We start from the raw sequence: 20627 nt of genomic DNA, 5'->3' as shown, positions 1-20627 counted from the left end.
CCTCTCCCACTTGTACTCTCTCTCGCAAAAGTAAACATTAAAAAAAACGAATTCATGAACATTTGTTATTCTTAACATATTTGATAGAAGGAATGTCATATTATATATTCCCTTCAACAACTTTTTTCATACAAAAATATGATGGCTTTGTTGGATTTAGCCAAAAATGAATGCAGTTTATTCATTGTGATTGCTGTACAGAATCCCATTTAAAGACTACACAAAAATTTATTTAGCCATTCTCCTGCTGATGGGCAAGTTTCCTTTTTATTTTCATAATTACACACCAGGCTTCTATGAATAATCCTTTGTAAAGAAAATCGTATTAAAGAATAACATACATAAGGTGCATAAATACTAATTATGAGCTCGGTGAACTTTTACATGTGTATACTCTCACAGAACTCCCCAAAAGATAAAAATATCTCCAGCCCCCCCAAAGGCTCTCCTCACCTTTCCAGGGAATATACTTTCTCTCCCCAAAGGGAACCACCATTCTGACTTTCATCACCATAACTGAAAAACCGGTAGCTCAGTATGCATGGCTTCCTTTTCCCTCCCTGTCTCCTTACCCCCAAGTCTTTTGGTTAGAAAATGCTACCAGTATGGTAATAAGATTTCTGTGGAGTAGTTGGCATTCCTTGGGCTCTTGAGTTAGTAGAAGACTTTAAGTTGAGTAGGGAATGCATGTTCATTGGGAAGCAGAGCATTTCCGTGTAGTATGATATTTATTACACTATACACTAATTTATCCATTCAACTGTGGGTGAACATGAGTTTCCAGTTCTTAGATGTTATAAATGAAGTTGTTGTGACATTCCTGTAATATATAAACTCATTTCTTTACCTAAGTGTAAAACTGATGATTGTGGGGTAGGTTATGTTCAGCTTTAGCAAATATCACCAAAGAGTTTTCCCACATGGTTATGTACACTCCCACAAGCAATGTATGATAGTTTCATGTACTCCACTTTATCATCAAGGCTTGGTTTTATCACTCTTTTCACTTTTAGCCATTATGCCAGGTGTGTAATAGTATTTCACCTGAGTTTTAATTAATATTCTCTGCTCATTAGCAATGTTAAGCATCTTTTTGTGATTATTAGCCATTTAGATATCTTTTGATGAGTGTGTTTAAATCTTTTCCGCATTTTAAAAATGAGCTTTGTCTTTTGTAGATAAGACACTCACCTACTATAAAAATCACACATTTAAAGTGTGATTCAATGGTTTTTAGTATATTCACTGATATTTTCAACCACCATTACAATCAATTTTAGAATATTTGCAACACCACAACAAGAAATCCTTATAAGGAAACCAATAATCTACTTGTGTTTCTACCGATTTGCCTATTTTGGAAATTTCATATAAATGAAATCACATAATATTTGTCCTTCGGTGCATGGCTTCCTTCACCTGGCATAATGCTTTTTAGAATCACCTAGGCTGGGGCGACTGGGTGGCTCAGTTGTTAAGCATCTGACTTCAGTTCAGGTCATGATCAAGGTTTGTGACTTGTAGTCCTATATCGTGTGAGCTCAAGCCCCACTTCGGGTGAGCTTGAGCCCTGCTTCAGGTGAACACAAGCTCCACTTCTCTCTCTCCCTCTCTCTTTCTCTCTCTCTCTCTTGCACCCTCTCTCTCTCTCAAAAAAAAAAAAACACAAAAATCACCTACGTTGTAGCATGTATAAATATTTCATTCCTTTTTACTACTGAGTAATATTTCACTTTGGGATATACCACTTTTTCTTTATTCTTCAGTTGATGGACATCTGGATTTTTCCTGGTATTAGGAATAATGTTTCTGTGAACAGTTATGTAAAGTTTTTATGTGGATGTGTGTTTTCATTCCTTGTGGGTATATATGTAGGATTGGAGTTATTGGATCACATGGTAACTCTCTGTTTAACTTTTTGAAGAACTTCCAGACTGCTTTCCAAACTGGTTGTACCATTTTACATTCCCACCAAAAGTGAATGAAGGTCCAATTTCTCCACATCCTCACCAATACTGTTATTATCTGTCTTCATAATTATATCCATCCTAGGGGTTGTAAAGTGGTATCTCATTGTAGTAATGACATGAATTTCCCTGAATTACAGCAACTTAATTTCTCATTACTATAGTGGTGTTAAACGCCTTTTCAAGTGCCCACTGGCCATTTGTGTGTCTTCTTTGGAGAAACATCTATTCAAATTTTTTGTCCATTTTTAAATTGGGTTATATATCTTTTTATTATAGAGATGTAAGAGCTCTTTATAAATGTTGATATAAGTCCCTTATTAGCTAAATAATTTGCACATATTTTCTACCATTCTGTGGTTTATGTTTTCATTTTCTTGATGGTGTCATTTAGAGCAAAACAGTTTTTAATTTTGATGAAGTCCAATTTATCTATTTTTGTCTGGCTGCTTGTGCTTTCAGTGTTGTATCTAAGAAAACATTACTCAATTCAAAGTCGTAAACATTTACTTCTGTTTTTTTCTAAGAGTTTCAGTTTTAACTCTTACATTTAAATCTGATCCATTTTGACTTAATTTTTATGTATGGTGGGAGATAGTGGTCCAACCTCATTCTTTTGCATGTGGATATCCAGTTGTCCCAGCACCATTTGTTGAAAAGACTACTCTTTCACCACTAGATGGTCTTGGCATCCTTGTCAAAAATAACTGACTGCAAACATGAGGGTTTATTACTAGATTCTCAACTCTATTTCACTGACCTATATGTCTGTCCTTATGAAAGTACTACACTGTCCTGATTGTTGTTACTTGGTATTAAGTTGTAAAATGGGGAAGGGAGTGTTCCTATTTTCAAGATTGTTTTGGCTGTTCTTGGTCCTTTGAATTCCCTTATGAATTTTAGGATAAGCTTGCCAACTCCTGCAAGCTAAGATAGCTAAGATTTTGATAAAGATTGTGTTGAAGCTATAGATCAATCTGTGGAATATTGCCATCTTAACAGTAAGTCTTCTGGTTCATGACCATGGAATAGAATATCTTTTCATTTATTAGGTTTTCTTTCATTTATTCCAACAGTGTTTTGTAGTTTCTAGTTGATAAATTTTGCACTTCTTTTGTTAAACTTATTCTTAAGCATTTACTTATTTTTCATGCTATTGTAAATGAAATGTTTTGTTCATTTAATTACAGGTTGTTTACTGCAAGTATATAAAAATCAATTGTGTTGTCTATTCTGCACACTTACTGCTTTCTAAAATTAGTCTAATAGTATTTCTGCTGATTAAAGTTTTCTATATTCAAGTCATGCCATCTGTGAAGAGATACAGTTTTAAGTTTTACTTCTTCTCTTCCAAATGGGGTGCCTTTATTTCATTTTATTGCCCACTTTCCCTGACCAGAACCTCTAGTACAATGTTTAACGTAAGTAACGAGACATCCTTGTCTTGCTCTTGATCACAGAGGAAAGTATTTATAAGTTGTTAGATTCAGTCAGCCTGTATTTCTTTAGTTAATTTGTTTCTTTTGGTTTTTTTTTTTTTTTTGCATCTATATTCGTAAGAAATATTGGTGAGTACTTTTTTTCTATTTCTATGGTCCTGGTACCAGGGTAAAATGGCCTCATTGAATGAGCTGGGAAGTATCCCCTCCTCTTCTACTTTTTGGAAGCATTTATAAAGAATTGGTATTAATAATTAATAATTAAAATAAATTAATTAAAAATAATTTTAATAATATAATTTATATATTATAATTATTATATAATAAATAATATAATTTAATAAATTTTAATAAATAATTAAAATAATTAATAATTGGTATTAATTCTTTGAATGTCTGGTAGAAATCACTAGGAAGTCCATCTGGGCCTGGACTCTTCTTTGTGGGCAGTCTCATGAATTCAATCTCTTTAGCTGTTACACTTTTATTCAGATTTCTGTATTTTCTTGAATAAGTTTAAGTAGTTTATGTCTTTTTGGAAATGTAACCATTCCATCTAAGTTATCTAACTTAATGGCATTCAAATGTTCATAATATTCCATTATAATCATTTTTATTTCTGGAAGGTCAATAGTAATGTCTTCTGTTTCATTCCTGATTTTAGTACTTTTGATACTTTTCTCTTTTTTTGTCAATCTAGCTAAAGGTATGTCAATTTAGTATTTATAAAGAACCAAGTTTGGATTTCACCGACTTTTGCTATTGTTTTAAATTTCTATTTCATTAATTTCTACTCTAATCTTTATTATATCCTTTCTTCTGCTTGCTTTAGGTTTAGTTTCTTTTTATTCTTCCAGTGTGTTAAGGTGAAAGGTTGGGCCACTTATCTAAGATATTTTTCGATTTTAATTAAGGTCTTTATAATTATAAATTTACCCCTAAATACTGCTTTAGCTAATTTTGTAAGTTCTGGTATGTGTCTTCATTTTCTTTCATCTGAAAGTATTTCTTAATTCCCTTGTGATTTTTCTTCTTTGACTCATTAGTCATTTAGAATTGTGTTGGAAGTTCTAGTCTCAGCAATCAGACAACAAAAAGAAAAACGAAAGGCATCCAAATCGGAAAGGAGGAGGTCAAACTTTCGCTCTTTGCAGATGACATGATACTCTATATGGAAGACCTAAGACTCCACCAAAAAACTGCTGGAACTGATATATGAATTCAGCAAAGTCACAGGATATAATATCAATGTACAGAGATCGATTGCATTTCTATACACAAATAATGAAGCAGCAGATAGAGAAATCAAGGAATCAATCCCATTTACAATTGCATAAAGGCATAAAATACTTAGGAATAAACCTAACCGCAGAGGTGAAAGATCTATACACTGAAAACTATAGAAAGCTTATGAAAGGAACTGAAGAAGACACAAAGAAATGGAAAAACATTCCATTCTCATGGATTGGAAGAACAAATATTGTTAAAATGTCAATACTATCCAAAGCCATCTATATATTCAATGCAATCCCTATCAAAATAACTAGCATTCTTCACACAGCTAGAACAATTCTAAAATTTGTATGGAACCAGAAAAGACCCTGAATAGCCAAAGTGATGTTGAAAAAGAAAACCAAAGCTGGAGGCATCACAATTCCAGACTTCAAGCTGTATTACAAAGCTGTAATCATCAAGACAGTATGGTACTAGCACAAAAACAGACACACAAACCAATGGAACAGAACAGAGAACCCAGATATGGACCCACAAACGGATGGCCAACTTATCTTTGATAAAGCAGGAAAGAATATCCAGTGGAAAAAAGACAGTCTCTTCAGCAAATGGTTCTGGGAAAACTGGACAGCAACATGTGGAAAAATGAACCTGGGCCACTTTTTCACACCATACACAAAAATTAACTCAAAAATGGATGAAACGCCTAAATGTAAGACAGAAAGCAATCAAAATCCTAGAGGAGAGAATAGGCAACAACCTCTTTGACCTCGGCCACAGCAACTTCTTACTTGACATGTCTCTGGAGACAAGGGAAACAAAAGCCAAAACGAACTACTGGGACCTCATCAAGATAAAAAGCTTCTGCACAGCGAAGGAAACAATCAGCAAAACTAAAAGGCAACCGATGGAATGGGAGAAGATATTTGCAAATGACATGTCAGATAAAGGGTTAGTATCCAAAACCTATAAAGAACTTATCAAACTCATCACCCAAAAAACAAATTTCCCAGTGAAGAAATGGACAAAAGACATGAATAGACACTTCTCCAAAGAAAACATCCAGATGGCTAACAGACACATGAAATGATGCTCAACACCACTCATCATCAGAGAAATACAAATCAAAACCACCTCACACCTGTCAGAATGGCAAAAATTAACAACTCAGGCAACAACAGATGTTGGCAAGGATGCAAAGAAAGGGGAACCCCTTTTGCACTGCTGGTGGGAATGCAAATTGGTGCAGCCACTCTGGAAAAGCGTATGGAGGCTCCTCATATATATAAAATTTAATTTTATAATTAAAATTAAAAATAGAACTACCCTAAGACCCAGCAATTGCGCTACTAGGTATGACCCAAAGGATATTAAAATGCTGATTCGAAGAGGCACATGCATCCCAATGTTTATAGCCACTCTATTGTCAATAGCCAAAGTATGGAAAGGGCTCAAATGTCCATTGACTGATGAATGGATAAAGAAGATGTGGTATATATATACGATAGAATTGGTGAGCAAAAAAGGATGAAATCTTGCCGTTAGCAACACATGGATGGAACTAGACTGTATTATGTTCAGTGAAGTAAGTCAGAGAAAGACAAATATCCTATGATTTCACTCATATATGGAATTTAAGAAATAAAACAGATTAACAGAGGAAAAGGGAAGCAAAAATTTTATAAAGACAGAGAGGGAGACAAAACATAAGAGACTCTTAAATACAGAGAACAAACTGAGGGTTGTTGGTGGGGTGTTGGGTGGGGGGATGGGCTAAATGGGCGATGGGCATTAAGGAGGGCACTTGTTGGAATGAGCACTGGGTGCTACATGTAAGTGATGAATCACTAAATTCTATTCCCGAAATTATTATTATACTATATGTTAACTAACTTGGATTTAAAGAATAGAATAGAAAAGAATAGAATAGAATAGAATAGAATAGAATAGAATAGAATACAATACAATACAATACAATACAATACAATACAATACAATACAATGGTTCAATTTCCACATACTCTGAGTTATCCACATTTCTTTCTGTTATTGATTTCTATGTACTCCATTTTGATTAGAGAACATACTTTGTACTATTTCAATTCTTTAAAATTTATTGAGTCTTGTTTTTTGATTGAGCATATGGTCTGTCTTGGGCAATATTCTGTACATACTTGATAAGAATGTATATTCTGCTGTTGCTAGGTGTAGTGTTCTATAGCTGTCAGTGGTCTAGTTGGTTTATAGCATTGTTCAAGTCTATAGCATTGTTCAAGTCTAGTTGGTTTACAGCATTGTTACAGACCTTCTACATAGTTGTTCTATCCATTATTAAAACCAGGTCATTAAAGTCTTCAACTATTATTATTATTTCTGTCAGCTTTTGTTTCATGTGTTTTGGGCTTCTGTTGTTATGTACATATATGTTTATAATTGCTACATCTTTCTCATGAGTTAACCCTTCTATCATTACAAAATGTTCCTCTTTATTCCTAGTGACATTTTTTTTTGTTTTAAAGTCTATTTTATCTGGTATTGGTATAGCCACTCCATCTTTTTTATATGGTTGCTGTCTATATGATATATGCTTTGCCATCCTTGTACTTTTGACCTACTTGTATCCTTGACTTTAAAATGTGTGTTCTACAGATAGCATGTGCAACATTATTTTTTTAAAACTCCAGTCTAATAATCTCTGCTACTCGGTGGCTTGCATAACCCATTCTAAATTTAATATTATTCATACTGTAAGATCTATATCTGACATTTTTGTCATGTTTCTTTTCCTCTAGCCTTCCTGTACTGCTTTCTTTTACATTAAATATTTTCTAGTGTAACATTTTAATAACTTTACTTTCAATAATTTTTTACTATACATTTTTTAGTAATTTTCTGTAGAGTTTCCCTAGGGGCTCACCATATACATTTTACCAGAATCTACCTCAGATTGATACTTAGTTCCAATGAGATAAAGAAATGTTATTCCTATATGGCTCTATTCTTTTTTTCCCTTTTTGTCATATTATTACTACATGATAAAACTATTACACCTTTATATATTATACACCCAGCAATAAATCATGATAATTATTTCTTCATTTAACTTTATATCTTTTAATGAAGTTGAGAGAAAGAGAGCAAAAACGTATGTTTGAAGTGTTTGTTATATTAACATTCTTATTTAACATTTTTGGTTTTTTATTGGTTCCTGTGGATTTGAGTTGCCATCTTGTGTCATTTCCTTAGCCCCAAACATTGCTCCTACCTATCTTCCTTGTGCTGTTATTGGCAAATATATTACATATTATATGTATGTCATCATTTCAGTGTGTGTATATAAAATACATAATTGTTTTATATAATTGCTTTTTTAAATCAGTTAAGAGAAAAATGTACTATATTTTATAATTGCTTAATTACCTTCACTAGTGTTCTTTGTTTTATTGTGTGGATTTATCTGAGGTCACTTGCTTTCGGCCTGAAGTACTTCCTTTAGTATTTTTTTTTTTTAATTTTTTTTAATGATTATTTATTTTTGAGAGACATAGACATGGCACAAGTGGGGGAGGGACAGAGAGAGGGAGACACAGAATCTGAAGCAGGCTCCAGGCTCCGAGCTGTCAGCACAGAGCCCGACACGGGGCTTTAACTCAGGAGCTGTGAGGTCATGACCTTAACTGAAGTCTGACGCTCAGCCGACTGAGCCACCCAGGTTCCCCCTTTAGTATTTCTTATAAGGCAACTCTGAAAGCAATCAATTCTCTGTTTTTGTTTCCCTGGTAATATCTTTACTTTTACTTTCATTTTTATTATTATTGTTTTTTTATAAAATTTTTTTACATTTATTTTTTAAATATATGAAATTTATTGTCAAATTGGTTTCTATACAACACCCAGTGCTCATCCCAAAAGATGCCCTCCTCAATACCCATCACCCACCACCCCATCAGCCCATAGTTTGTTCTCAGTTTTTAAGAGTCTCTTATGCTTTGGCTCTCTCCCACTCTAACCTCTTTTTTTTTTTTCCTTCCCCTCCCCCATGGGTTCCTGTTAAGTTTCTCAGGATTCACATAAGAGTGAAAACATATGGTATCTCTGTCTTTCTCTGTATGGCTTATTTCACTTAGCATAACACTCTCCAGTTCCATGCACGTTGCTACAAAGGGCCATATTTCATTCTTTCTCATTGCCACGTAGTACTCCATTGTGTATATAAACCACAATTTCTTTATCCATTTATCAGTTGATGGACATTGAGGCTCTTTCCATAATTTGGCTATTGTTGAGAGTGCTGCTATAAACATTGGGGTCCAAGTGCCCTATGCATCAGTACTCCTGTATCCCTTGGGTAAATTCCTAGCAGTGCTACTGCTGGGTCATAGAGCAGGTCTATCTTTAATTTTTTGAGGAACCTCCACACTGTTTTCCAGAGTGGCTGCACCAATTTGCATTCCCACCAACAGTGCAAGAGGGTTCCCGTTTCTCCACATCCTCACCAGCATCTATAGTCTCCTGATTTGTTCATTTTGGCCACTCTCGTGTGAGGTGATATCTGAGTGTGGTTTTGATTTGTATTTCCCTGATGAGGAGCGATGTTGAGCATCTTTTCATGTGCCTGTTGGCCATCCGGATGTCTTCTTTAGAGAAGTGTCTATTCATGTTTTCTGCCCATTCCTTCATTGGATTATTTGTTTTTCGGGTGTGGAGTTTGGTGAGCTCCTTATTATTTTGGATACTAGCCCTTTTTTCTGATATGTCATTTGCAAATATCTTTTCCCATTCCATTGGTTGCCTTTTAGTTTTGCTGATTGTTTCCTTTGCTGTGCAGAAGCTTTTTATCTTCATGAGGTCCCAATAGTTCATTTTTGCTTTTAATTCCCTTGCCTTTGGGGATGTGTCAAGTAAGAAATTCCTATGGCTGAGGTCAGAGAGGTCTTTTCCTGTTTTCTCCTCTAGGGCTTTGATGGTTTCCTGTCTCACATTCAGGTCCTTTATCTATTTTGAGTTTATTTTTGTGAATGGTGTGAGAAAGTGGTCTAGTTTCAACTTTCTGCATGTTGCTGTCCAGTTCTCCCAGCACCATTTGTTAAAGAGACTGTCTTTTTTCCATTGGATATTCTTTCCTGCTTTGTCAAAGATTAGTTGGCCATACTTTTGTGGGTCTAGTTCTGGGGTTTCTATTCTATTCCATTGGTCTATGTGTCTGTTTTTGTGCCAATACCATGCTGTCTTGATGATTACAGCTTTGTAGTAGAGGCTAAAGTCTGGGATTGTGATGCCTCCTGCTTTGGTCTTCTTCTTCAAAATCACTTTGGCTATTCGGAGCCTTTTGTGGTTCCATATGAATTTTAGGATTGCTTGTTCTAGCTTCGAGAAGAATGCTGGTGCAATTTTGAATGGGATTGCATTGAATGTGTAGATAGCTTTGGGTAGTATTGACATTTTTACAATATTTATTCTTCCAACCCATGAGCATGAAATGTTTTTCCATTTCTTTATATCTTCAATTTCCTTCATAAGCTTTCTATAGTTTTCAGCATACAGATCTTTTACATCTTTGGTTAGATTTATTCCTCAGTATTTTATGCTTCTTGGTGCACTTATGAATGGGATCAGTTTCTTTGTCTTTCTGTTGCTTCATTATTAGTGTATAAGAATGCAACTGATTTCTGTACATTGATTTTGTATCCTGCAACTTTGCTGAATTCATGTGTGAATTCACCCAGACTTTGGGTGGAGTCTATCGGATTTTCCATGTATAGTATCATGTCATCTGCAAAAAGTGAAAGCTTAACTTCATCTTTGCTAATTTTGATGCCTTTGATTTCCTTTTGTTGTCTGATTGCTGATGCTAGAACTTCCAACACTATGTTAAACAACAGCGGTGAGAGTGGACATCCCTGTCGTGTTCCTGATCTCAGGGAAAAAGCTCTCAGTTCTTCCCCATTGAGGATGATGTTAGCTGTGAGCTTTTCATAAATGGCTTTTATGATGTTTAAGTATGCTCCTTCTATCCCGACTTTCTCGAGGGTTTTTATTAAGCAAGGATGTTGAATTTTGTCAAATGTTTTTTCTTCGTCAATTGACAGGATCATATGATTCTTATCTTTTCTTTTATTAATGTGATGTATCACATTGATTGATTTGCAAATGTTGAACCAGACCTGCATCCCAGGAATGAATCCCACTTGATCATGGTGAATAATTCTTTTTATATGCTGTTGAATTCGATTTGCTAGTATCTTGAGAATTTTTGCATCCATATTCATCAGGGATATTGGCCTGTAGTTCTCTTTTTTTACTGGGTCTCTGTCTGGTTTAGGAATCAAAGTAATACTGGCTTCATAGAATGAGTCTGGAAGTTTTCCTTCCCTTTCTATTTTTTGGAATAGCTTGAGAAGGATAGGTATTATCTCTGCTTTCAACGTCTGGTAGAACTCCCCTGGGAAGCCATCTGGTCCTGGACTCTTATTTGTTGGGAGATTTTTGATAACTGATTCAATTTCTTCGCTGGTTATGGGTCTGTTCAAGCTTTCTATTTCCTCCTGATTGAGTTTTGGAAGTGTGTGGGTGTTTAGGAATTTGTCCATTTCTTCCAGGTTGTCCAGTTTGTTGGCATATAATTTTTCATAGTACTCCCTTATAATTGCTTGTGTTTCTGAGGGATTGGTTGTAATAATTCAATTTTCATTCATGATTTTATCTATTTGGGGCATCTCCCTTTTCTTTTGAGAAGCCTGGCTAGAGGTTTATCAATTTTGTTTATTTTTTCAAAAAACCAACTCTTGGTTTCATTGATCTGCTCTACAGTTTTTTTAGATTCTATATTGTTTATTTCTGCTCTAATCTTTATTATTTCTCTTCTTCTGCTGGGTTTAGGGTGTCTTTGCTGTTCTGCTTCGATTTCCTTTAGGTGTGCTGTTAGATTTTGTATTTGGGATTTTTCTTGTTTCTTGAGATAGGCCTCGATTGCAATGTATTTTCCTCTCAGGACTGCCTTCGCTGCATCCCAAAGCACTTGGATTGTTGTATTTTCATTTTCGTTTGTTTCCATATATTTTTTAATTTCTTCTCTAATTGCCTGGTTGACCCATTCATTCTTTAGTAGGGCGTTCTTTAACCTCCATGCTTTTGAAGGTTTTCCAGACTTTTTCCTGTGGTTGATTTCAAGCTTCATAGCATTGTGGTCCGAAAGTATGCATGGTATGATCTCAATTCTTGTATACTTATGAAGGGCTGTTTTGTGACCCAGTATGTAATCTATCTTGGAGAATGTTCCATGTGCACTTGAGAAGAAAGTATATTCTATTGCTTTGGGATGCAGAGTTCTAAATATATCTGTCAAGTCCATCTGATCCAATGTATCATTCAGGACCCCTGTTTCTTTATGGACCGTGTGTCTAGATGATCTATCCATTGTTGTAAGTGGGGTGTTAAAGTCCCCTGCAATTACCACACTCTTATCAATAAGGTTGCTTATATTTGTGAGTAATTGTTTTATATATTTGGGGGCTCCCGTATTCGGCGCATAGACGTTTGTAATTGTTAGCTCTTCCTGATGGATACACCTTGTAATTATTATATAATGACCTTCTTCATCTCTTGTTACAGCCTTTAATTTAAAGTCTAGTTTGTCTGATGTAAGTATAGCTACTCGAGCTCTCTTTTGACTTCCAGTAGCATAATAAATAGTTCTCCATCCCCTCACTTTCAATCTGAAGGTGTCCTCAGGTCTAAAATGAGTCTCTGGTAGACAGCAAATAGATGGGTCTTGTTTTTTTTTATCCATTCTGATACCCTATGTCTTTTGGCTGGCGCATTTAGTCCATTTACATTCAGTGTTATTATAGAAAGATATGAGTTTAGAGTCATTGTGATGTCTGTAGGTTTCATGCTTGTAGCGATGTCTCTGGTACTTTGTCTCACAGGATCCCCCTTAGGATCTCTTGTAGGGCTGGTTTAGTGGTGACGAATTCCTTCAGTTTTTGTTTGTTTGGGAAGACCTTTATCTCTCCTTCTATTCTAAATGACAGATTTGCTGGATAAAGGATTCTCGGCTGCATATTTTTTCTGTTCATCACGTTGAAGATTTCCTGCCATTCCTTTCTGGCCTGCCAAGTTTCAGTAGAGAGATCCGTCACGAGTCTTATCGGTCTCCCTTTATATGTTAGAGCACGTTTATCCCTAGCTTCTTTCAGAATTTTATCTTTATCCTTGTATTTTGCCAGTTTCACTATGATATGTCATGCAGAAGATCGATTCAAGTTACGTCTGAAGGGAGTTCTCTGTGCCTCTTGGATTTCAATGCCTTTTTCCTTCCCCAGACCAGGGAAGTTCTCAGCTATTATTTCTTCAAGTACCCCTTCAGCACCTTTCCCTCTCTCTTCCTCCTCTGGAATACCAATTATGCGTAGATTATTTCTCTTTAGTGCATCACTTAGTTCTCTAATTTTCCCCTCAGACTCCTGGATTTTTTTATCTCTCTTTTTCTCAGCTTCCTCTTTTTCCACAATTTTATCTTCTAGTTCACCTATTCTCTCCTTTGCCTCTTCAATCCGAGCTGTGGCTGTCTCCATTTTATTTTGCAGCTCATTTATAGCATTTTTTAAGCTCCTTCTGGCTGTTCCTTAGTCCTTGATGTCTGTAGCAATAGATTCTCTGCTGTCCTCTATACTGTTTTCAAGCCCAGCGATTAATTTTATGACTATTAATCTAAATTCACTTTCTGTTATATTGTTTAAATCCTTTTTGATCAGTTCGTTAGCTGTCGTTATTTCCTGGAGATTCTTTTGAGGGGAATTCTTCCGTTTCGTCATTTTGGATAGCCCCTGGAATGGTGCAGAATTGCAGGGCACTTTCCCTGTGTTGTCTTGAATAACTTGCGTTGGTGGGCGGGGCCGAAGTCAGACCTGATGTCTGCCCTCAGCCCACCGCTGAGGCCACAGTCAGACTGATGTGTACCTTCTCTTCCCCTCTCCTAGGGGCAGGATTCACTGTGGGGTGGCGTGGCCCACCTGGGCTACTTGCACACTGCCAGGCTTGTGGTGCTGGGGATCTGGCGTATTAGCTGGGGTGGATCGGCAAGGTGCACAGGGGCGGGAGGGGCAGGCTCAGCTCACTTATCCTTTGGTGATCTGCTTCGGGAGGGGCCCTGTGGCACTGGGAGGGAGTCAGACCCACCACCGGAGGGATGGATCCACAGAAGCACAGTGTTGGGTGTTTGTGTGGTGCAAGCAAGTTCCCTGGCAGGAACTGGTTCCCTTTGGGATTTTGGCTGGGGGATGGGCGAGGGAGATGGCACTGGCGAGCGCCTTTGTTCCCCGCCAAGCTGAGCTCTGTCGTCCGGGGCTCAATGACTCTCCTTCCCGTTGTCCTCCAGCCCTCCTGCTCTCCGAGCAGAGCTGTTAGCTTATCACCTTCCAGATGTAAAGTCCTGCTTGCTATCTGAACACACTCCGTCCGGCCCCTCGGCTTTTGCAAGCCAGACTCGGGGGCTCTGCTTTGCCAGCGGGCTGCCCCTCCGACCCGGCTCCCTCCCACCAGTCCGTGGAACGCGCACCGCCTCTCTGCCCTTCCTACCCTCTTCCGTGGGCCTCTCATCTACGCTTGGCTCCAGAGAATCTGTTCTGCTAGTCTTCTGGTGGTTTTCTGGGTTATTTAGGCAAGTGTGGGTGGAATCTAAGTGATCAGCAGGACGCGGTGAGCCCAGCTTCGTCCTACGCCGCCATCTTCCTAGAGTCCTCACATTTATTTATTTTTGAGAGACAGAGTGAGACAAAGTGAGAGTGGGGAAGAGGCAGAAAGAGAGGAAGACACAGGATCGGAAGCAGGCTCCAGGCTCTGAGCTGTCAGCACAGAGCCTGACACGGGGCTCAAACCCACAGACCTGATCATGACCTGAGTTGAAGACAGATGCTCAATCGACTGAGCCACCCAGGAGACCCTCCTTTCATTTTTAAAGATAGTTTTGCTGGATATGGAATTCTTGGGTTACTAGTTCAGCAGTCTATGTCATTGAAGGATCTTCTGGCCTCTCCTGTTTCTCAAGACTAGTCAGCTATTAATCTTACTGGTACCCCTCACGTGTAATGAGTTTTTCTCTTTTCTTTTTTTCTTTTTTGATTTTATTCAACACTTCCATATGTCACTGGGTGCTCAACACAACAAGTACCCTAATCAACATCACCTGTTTAACTCATCCCCCCACCCACCTCCCTTCTGGTAACTGTGATGAGTAGTTTTTCCCTTACTGCTAAAATTTTTCTCTTTGTCTTTCAGCATTTTTACTATGATGTGTTCTTAGTGTGGGTCTTTATTGCACTTCTTTGATGTGTAATGCTTTTCACCAAATATGGTTAAGTTTTAAGCCAATATTGCTTTAAGTGTTTTTTTCTGATCCTGTCTCACTTCCTTTTCTGGTATTCTTCTACCAGGTACTCCATGATATTTTGGTGTGTTTACTGGTGACCTACAGTTCTCTGAGACTCTGTTCACTTTTCTTCATTCTTTTTTCTCTCTGTGCCTCAACATCTCATTTTCATTTACTGTACTTTCCAACTACAGAATTTCTATTTGTTTCTATTTTTAATAATTTCCATCTCTTTATTTAAATTCTCTATTTGATGACACATTGTTATCATACCTTACTTCACTTACCTCACTAATTTTAACAATATTGAGTCTTCCAATTCATAAACATGATATATATCTATTTATTTAGGCCTCATTTAATTTCTCTCAACGATGTTTTAGAGTTTTCACCCAGTCCAAGAATTTTATACATTTTCGACTTTGTTAGATATTGCTGTTTTCCAAAAATGTTTTACTGGTTTGGATTCCACTAGCAGTGTATAGGAGTATTAGCTATTTTACTTCATCACAAATACATGCTTTCATCAAACTTTTTAACTATCTCCAGCTAATAGGTATGATATGATTATTGCACTATAGCTTTAATTTGCATTTCCCTTAGTCCATGAAAGGATGAACATTTTTTCATGTTGATTATAAACCGTGATTTCTTTTTCTATAAATTGTTTACTCATATCTTTGGCACACTTTTTTTTTTACTAGGTTGTTCTTCTCTTATTGATTCATAGAAATTGTTTATATAACTGGATATTGATTCTCTTTAAGTTACATGTATTGGGTCTTACCCTGTCTCTAGCTTGTCTTTTTACTTTGTTTACTGTGTATTTTGAGCTGCAGAAATTTTTATTTTTAATATGGGCAGAATTTATCAACCTTTGGGTTTATAGTTTGGGCTTTTCATGCCTTAAAAAGAAATCCTTCCTCGGGTGCCTGGGTGGCTCAGTCAATTAAGCTGTTAGTGGAGAGCCTGTTCAGGGATTTGGTCTCCCCCTCTCTCTGCCTCTGTCCTGCTCGCCCTCTCTCTCAAAAATAAACATTAAAAAAAAATCCTTCCTGTCCTTATATCATAGTCCCCTGCCTTTCAGACTAAGAGTCACCAACTTAGATTTGATTTTTTATATACTGTGAAGTAATAATTCAAAACTTTAAATAGATATAACCAAATGTCCAGCATCCTTTATTTAATAGTCTGCCTCTTCCTGTACTATTTCAATGTTTAAGTGGGGAGGTAGGTTTTATAATTTTTTTATTTATTTGCCCATCTTTCTCTTTAATTAACAACTTAGAGGACAGATAGACCATTCTATTTGCCATTGTATCCTGGTCTTAGTATATAGTAGTTACTTATTTATATTCATCAGACAGTAAGTAGGAATAGGTGACAGGACAAAAAGTGTAGCACATACAAAGCATGTCACAGAACAGAAAAAACTGCCAAAAGAAAAGGCTGCAAGGGTACACAAAGTCTAACCATAAGAAGGAACTTATTTATATAATGAGAAACCAGTAAGAATTTTAAGCAGAGAAATTCTGTAAATTTTAAAGTCTGACAAAAGCAAGTATTAAGACAACATACAGCAACATACAATCTGCTGGGAGAGGGAAAACAGGCTATTCTAACATTTAAGAGAGGAACTTGGTAATATCTTGTAAAGCTGAAGTGATGTACCGTCTACAGCCCAGCAATTCTACTCCCAGTATTTACCTTCAAGATACTCATACACATGCATGAGGAAACAGGTATTTGAATGTTTACTGGAGTATTTTTTATAAACTTTAAAATTGGACTAAAAAAAAATAAAATAAATAAAATAAAATTGGAAACAACCTAGTGTATATTAACAGAAAAATGAATACATAATGGCACAATAATATACTGTAATACCATTCAGTAATTAAATTAGAACTATACGTATCACCATGGATAAATCTCAAAAACAATGTGGATCAAAACCAGCAAGTTCCTGCATACTAATTTTCTATAGAGTTAACAGTACTAGGTTTTGTTTATAAGTACATAGAAATGTGGGACCAGAACACAATCATGCATGAAAATAACATGAAATTTAGGACAGTGGTTACTTTGGCACAAGAAGAACAGAATCAGAGCAGCAACAGGCCATTAATGTTTAATTTAAAAATATACAGATATGAAGCAAATAGGGCAAGGTATTCAGATTTGACAAAGATGGGTGTATGAGTGTCCATTACATTATTTTCCCTGGTTCTCTACTGAAGAAAATATTACTTTGGTGGCAGTATGGAAAATGGACTGGAGGGGGGGGAATGCAAGAAGGAAACAAAGAGGACAATAAGATCTGAAATCCAGCGAGAAATGACAAGCAGTAACAATGAGGATAAAAATGAAGGGGACTGAGAAGAATGAAACAGAGATATTTAGAAAATAAAATCAACATGATTAGGTGACAGATCAGATATAAGAAGTAAGAACAAAGGGGACATTTTGAGTTCACAGTCATTCTTCCTCAAAATAGGGAAGTAGGTGGAAAGGGTTTCAGGAGATAGTTCCTGTTTAGGACCTATTGAGATTGAAGGGCCTGTTCAATATCCCAGTGAAAGATCCAACAGGAAGCAATACAGCAAAGTGATCAGCAGCATAGGCTCTGTTATCAGGTGTCCTAGTTCAAATCCAGGTTCAACCACTTAAATACATCACTAATTAACTATTCCAGACCTCAGTTTCCAAGTCTGTAAAAAGGGATGGGGAAGTGTTAATAAAAAACAGCTATTCCCATGGAACTTTTGTGAGATGAAATTAGATGCCTGTCAAATGCTACGTGAAGTCTTTGGCAGACTACTGCTTCAATAAATGCCTACGGCTATCATTTGTGGCTCTTCCTTCTCATATATAGCACATACTTCTATTCTGTGCATCACTTAGGACTCTTTGCACTTACTTGATGCATATGTAAAAAATTCAAGATAGATAACAGTACACCTTATTTAAACTTGCTGAACAATTTCACTAAAGTCAGCATCATTTTCCAACTCAAGAACATACCTTTTATTTTTTTTTTTTTAAATTTTCAACGTTTTTTATTTATTTTTGGGACAGAGAGAGACAGAGCATGAACGGGGGAGGGGCAGAGAGAGAGGGAGACACAGAATCGGAAACAGGCTCCAGGCTCCGAGCCATCAGCCCAGAGCCTGACGCGGGGCTCGAACTCACGGACCGCGAGATCGTGACCTGGCTGATGTCGGACGCTTAACCGACTGCGCCACCCAGGCGCCCCAGAACATACCTTTTATCACATGAAAGTTTATCAAGTGGGAGATTTAGACTCAAATCCCGTGGAATTCTACTAAATATATACATTCAACCACTATCTAGTAGAAAATACATAAGTAATATGCCATGCACTTGGAAGTGATAATAAAAAAGGTGGAGACAGTCCTAACCCAAATTAGAGTCAAAATATGTTTTGCTAACAAATGATTACAATGCAGTGTAATAACGCTAAAAAAGGGGGGGAATTACAGGTTGCTATAGAACACATAAAAGGAATTCTCCCAGAATTTAAGAAGGTCATCTTAAAGGATGGGGTATCTGATGTGAAAGATAAAGTAGGAGTCAGCAGAGTAAGGCAGAAAAGTGAAAGTTTGATTCAAAAGAAATAGTGTTCTAGGCAGAGGAAACATTTTGCCCAAAGGCCTAGAATTTACAGAGAACACAGACTGTTGACGAAGCTGAAAAAAGTTTAGTACACATAAAGTATGTAGTACAAGTATGGAGGACTGAGGCATGAAACTGGTGACATACATAGAAAAGAGACTGGGAAGAACTTTGTAAGTCACATTCCATATGATCCAATTAAATGAGCTAATGCTTAAGAGGGTCTAGGACAGCTCCTAATACAAAATAAGTACCCACTAAATATTACTTTAGTGCAATCTAACTCTTAACACTTTCCCCTTTTTTGCCACAATTTGGAATGTGACAATATACTCACCAAAAAAAAAAAAAAAATTTTTCCATCTGGTCTTCCTTGGTTGGTTGCCAGAAAACTAGTATGTAGAGAACGTAAAAATGTGTTAGGTGGTCTGTTTCATTTGTGAAATGGGAACAATAACACCAACTTTGAAAAAAACAAACAACACAATACCAACTGTGCAGGATTACTGTTAAGGACTAGAGGAGTGTGAAGAGATCCTAAAAAGAGTGCCAGGGCACATATTAAAGACTCTCCAAAACCTCCTCAAACTTCCTATTAAGGCAGATTGGCAGACAAGCCAGAGAAAAAGAAAGCAGAAAGCTCTGGTTTCCCTTTAGGGTTATGCAGTAGGAATGCCTTAAAAATAAGATTGCTGTCGGACTAAACACTTTTTGGTAAGGAAAGATGCATACACCAAAAATGTTAAATTACAATGACCAGTCTGATGATGTGTTTATTTTTTCCTAATATGTAAGCTCTTTCAAAAAAGAAAAGTTGACCTTCCATAATTCACTTTTTTCATATTACCTTGTACTAAAGGATATATAAATATATCTGTCTTTTCCTGTGACTGTTTGTTTGTTGATATCTAGAATTCTCACATATATATATAAAATATACATATATATTTTAATACAACAAATAAAAATTGGGGGGAAAAACTCCTAAATCCCATTGCTCTAAACAACTAATCTCATCTTACATATTTCTTTCCAAGTATTTTAAACACAATTAATTTGAAGGCTTTTTCTACTCCATATTACACTATTCTGATTTAAGATCCAGACCAAACAAATACTGGGTTAGCAATGTTTGAAGAGTATTTGTATTCATTTTTGTGAAAGCAAAATGGCAAACTCTCTGGGTACATTTAAAATAAGACAATTTATCATAATTTGATATACTCTCAACCTTCAAGTAACACATCTGGGATTTTAAAAGAGGCACCCTGTATAAATTTCATACCATGTAATTTTTGTCTGATTCTAATTTGTTTTACTATCCAACTAAAACATTTATTTCTAGTTACTCCTTTTTCTCCCTAATGGTCTCATTCAATAGCAGCTAGATTCTAAGAAATTTTTACTGAAATTAATCCTAATTGGCAAGAAAATATCACAATATATGTGACTAAGGAAGCATCAAGCTACATCACTTTCTTTTTTTTTTTTTTTTTTTTTTTTTTTTTTAAATTTATTTATTTATTTTTGGGACAGAGAGAGACAGAGCATGAACAGGGGAGGGGCAGAGAGAGAGGGAGACACAGACTCGGAAACAGGCTCCAGGCTCCGAGCCGTCAGCCCAGAGCCTGACGCGGGGCTCGAACTCACGGACCGCGAGATCGTGACCTGGCTGAAGTCGGACGCTTAACCGACTGCGCCACCCAGGCGCCCCTACATCACTTTCTTAAAAAGCAAGTTAAACAAACCTGAAATAAACTAAAGGGTAATATTAACAAAATCAAACAAAAAGTTCCCATTATACAACTACTGTGAACAGAAAACCATAAATGTACTGAAGGTTAAGCCAAATTTCCCAGGGGATAAGAAGCTTAGTTCTATGTAAAAAGCTTACTCTAAATATTTCAAATACGAAATCCTTCAACATTACTAATAAAAACTATAAATCCAAAGGAGGTAAGACTATCCTTAGGACTTCTCTTG

The 20627-nt window shown here is 36.5% G+C and overlaps 1 protein-coding gene across 4 annotated transcripts in view; it reads right to left on the bottom strand.

The window, feature by feature from the left end:
• Positions 1-20627, bottom strand: part of RANBP17 (RAN binding protein 17) — a 333236-nt gene that overhangs the window by 236852 nt on the left and 75757 nt on the right. The window lies entirely within an intron of this gene.

The sequence above is a fragment of the Neofelis nebulosa genome, chromosome 1 (assembly GCF_028018385.1).
Source record: "Neofelis nebulosa isolate mNeoNeb1 chromosome 1, mNeoNeb1.pri, whole genome shotgun sequence".
Classification (NCBI taxonomy): Eukaryota; Metazoa; Chordata; class Mammalia; order Carnivora; family Felidae; genus Neofelis; species Neofelis nebulosa.
Note: the sequence above shows the minus strand (reverse complement) of the source record. Positions and strands in the feature narration are given on the sequence as shown.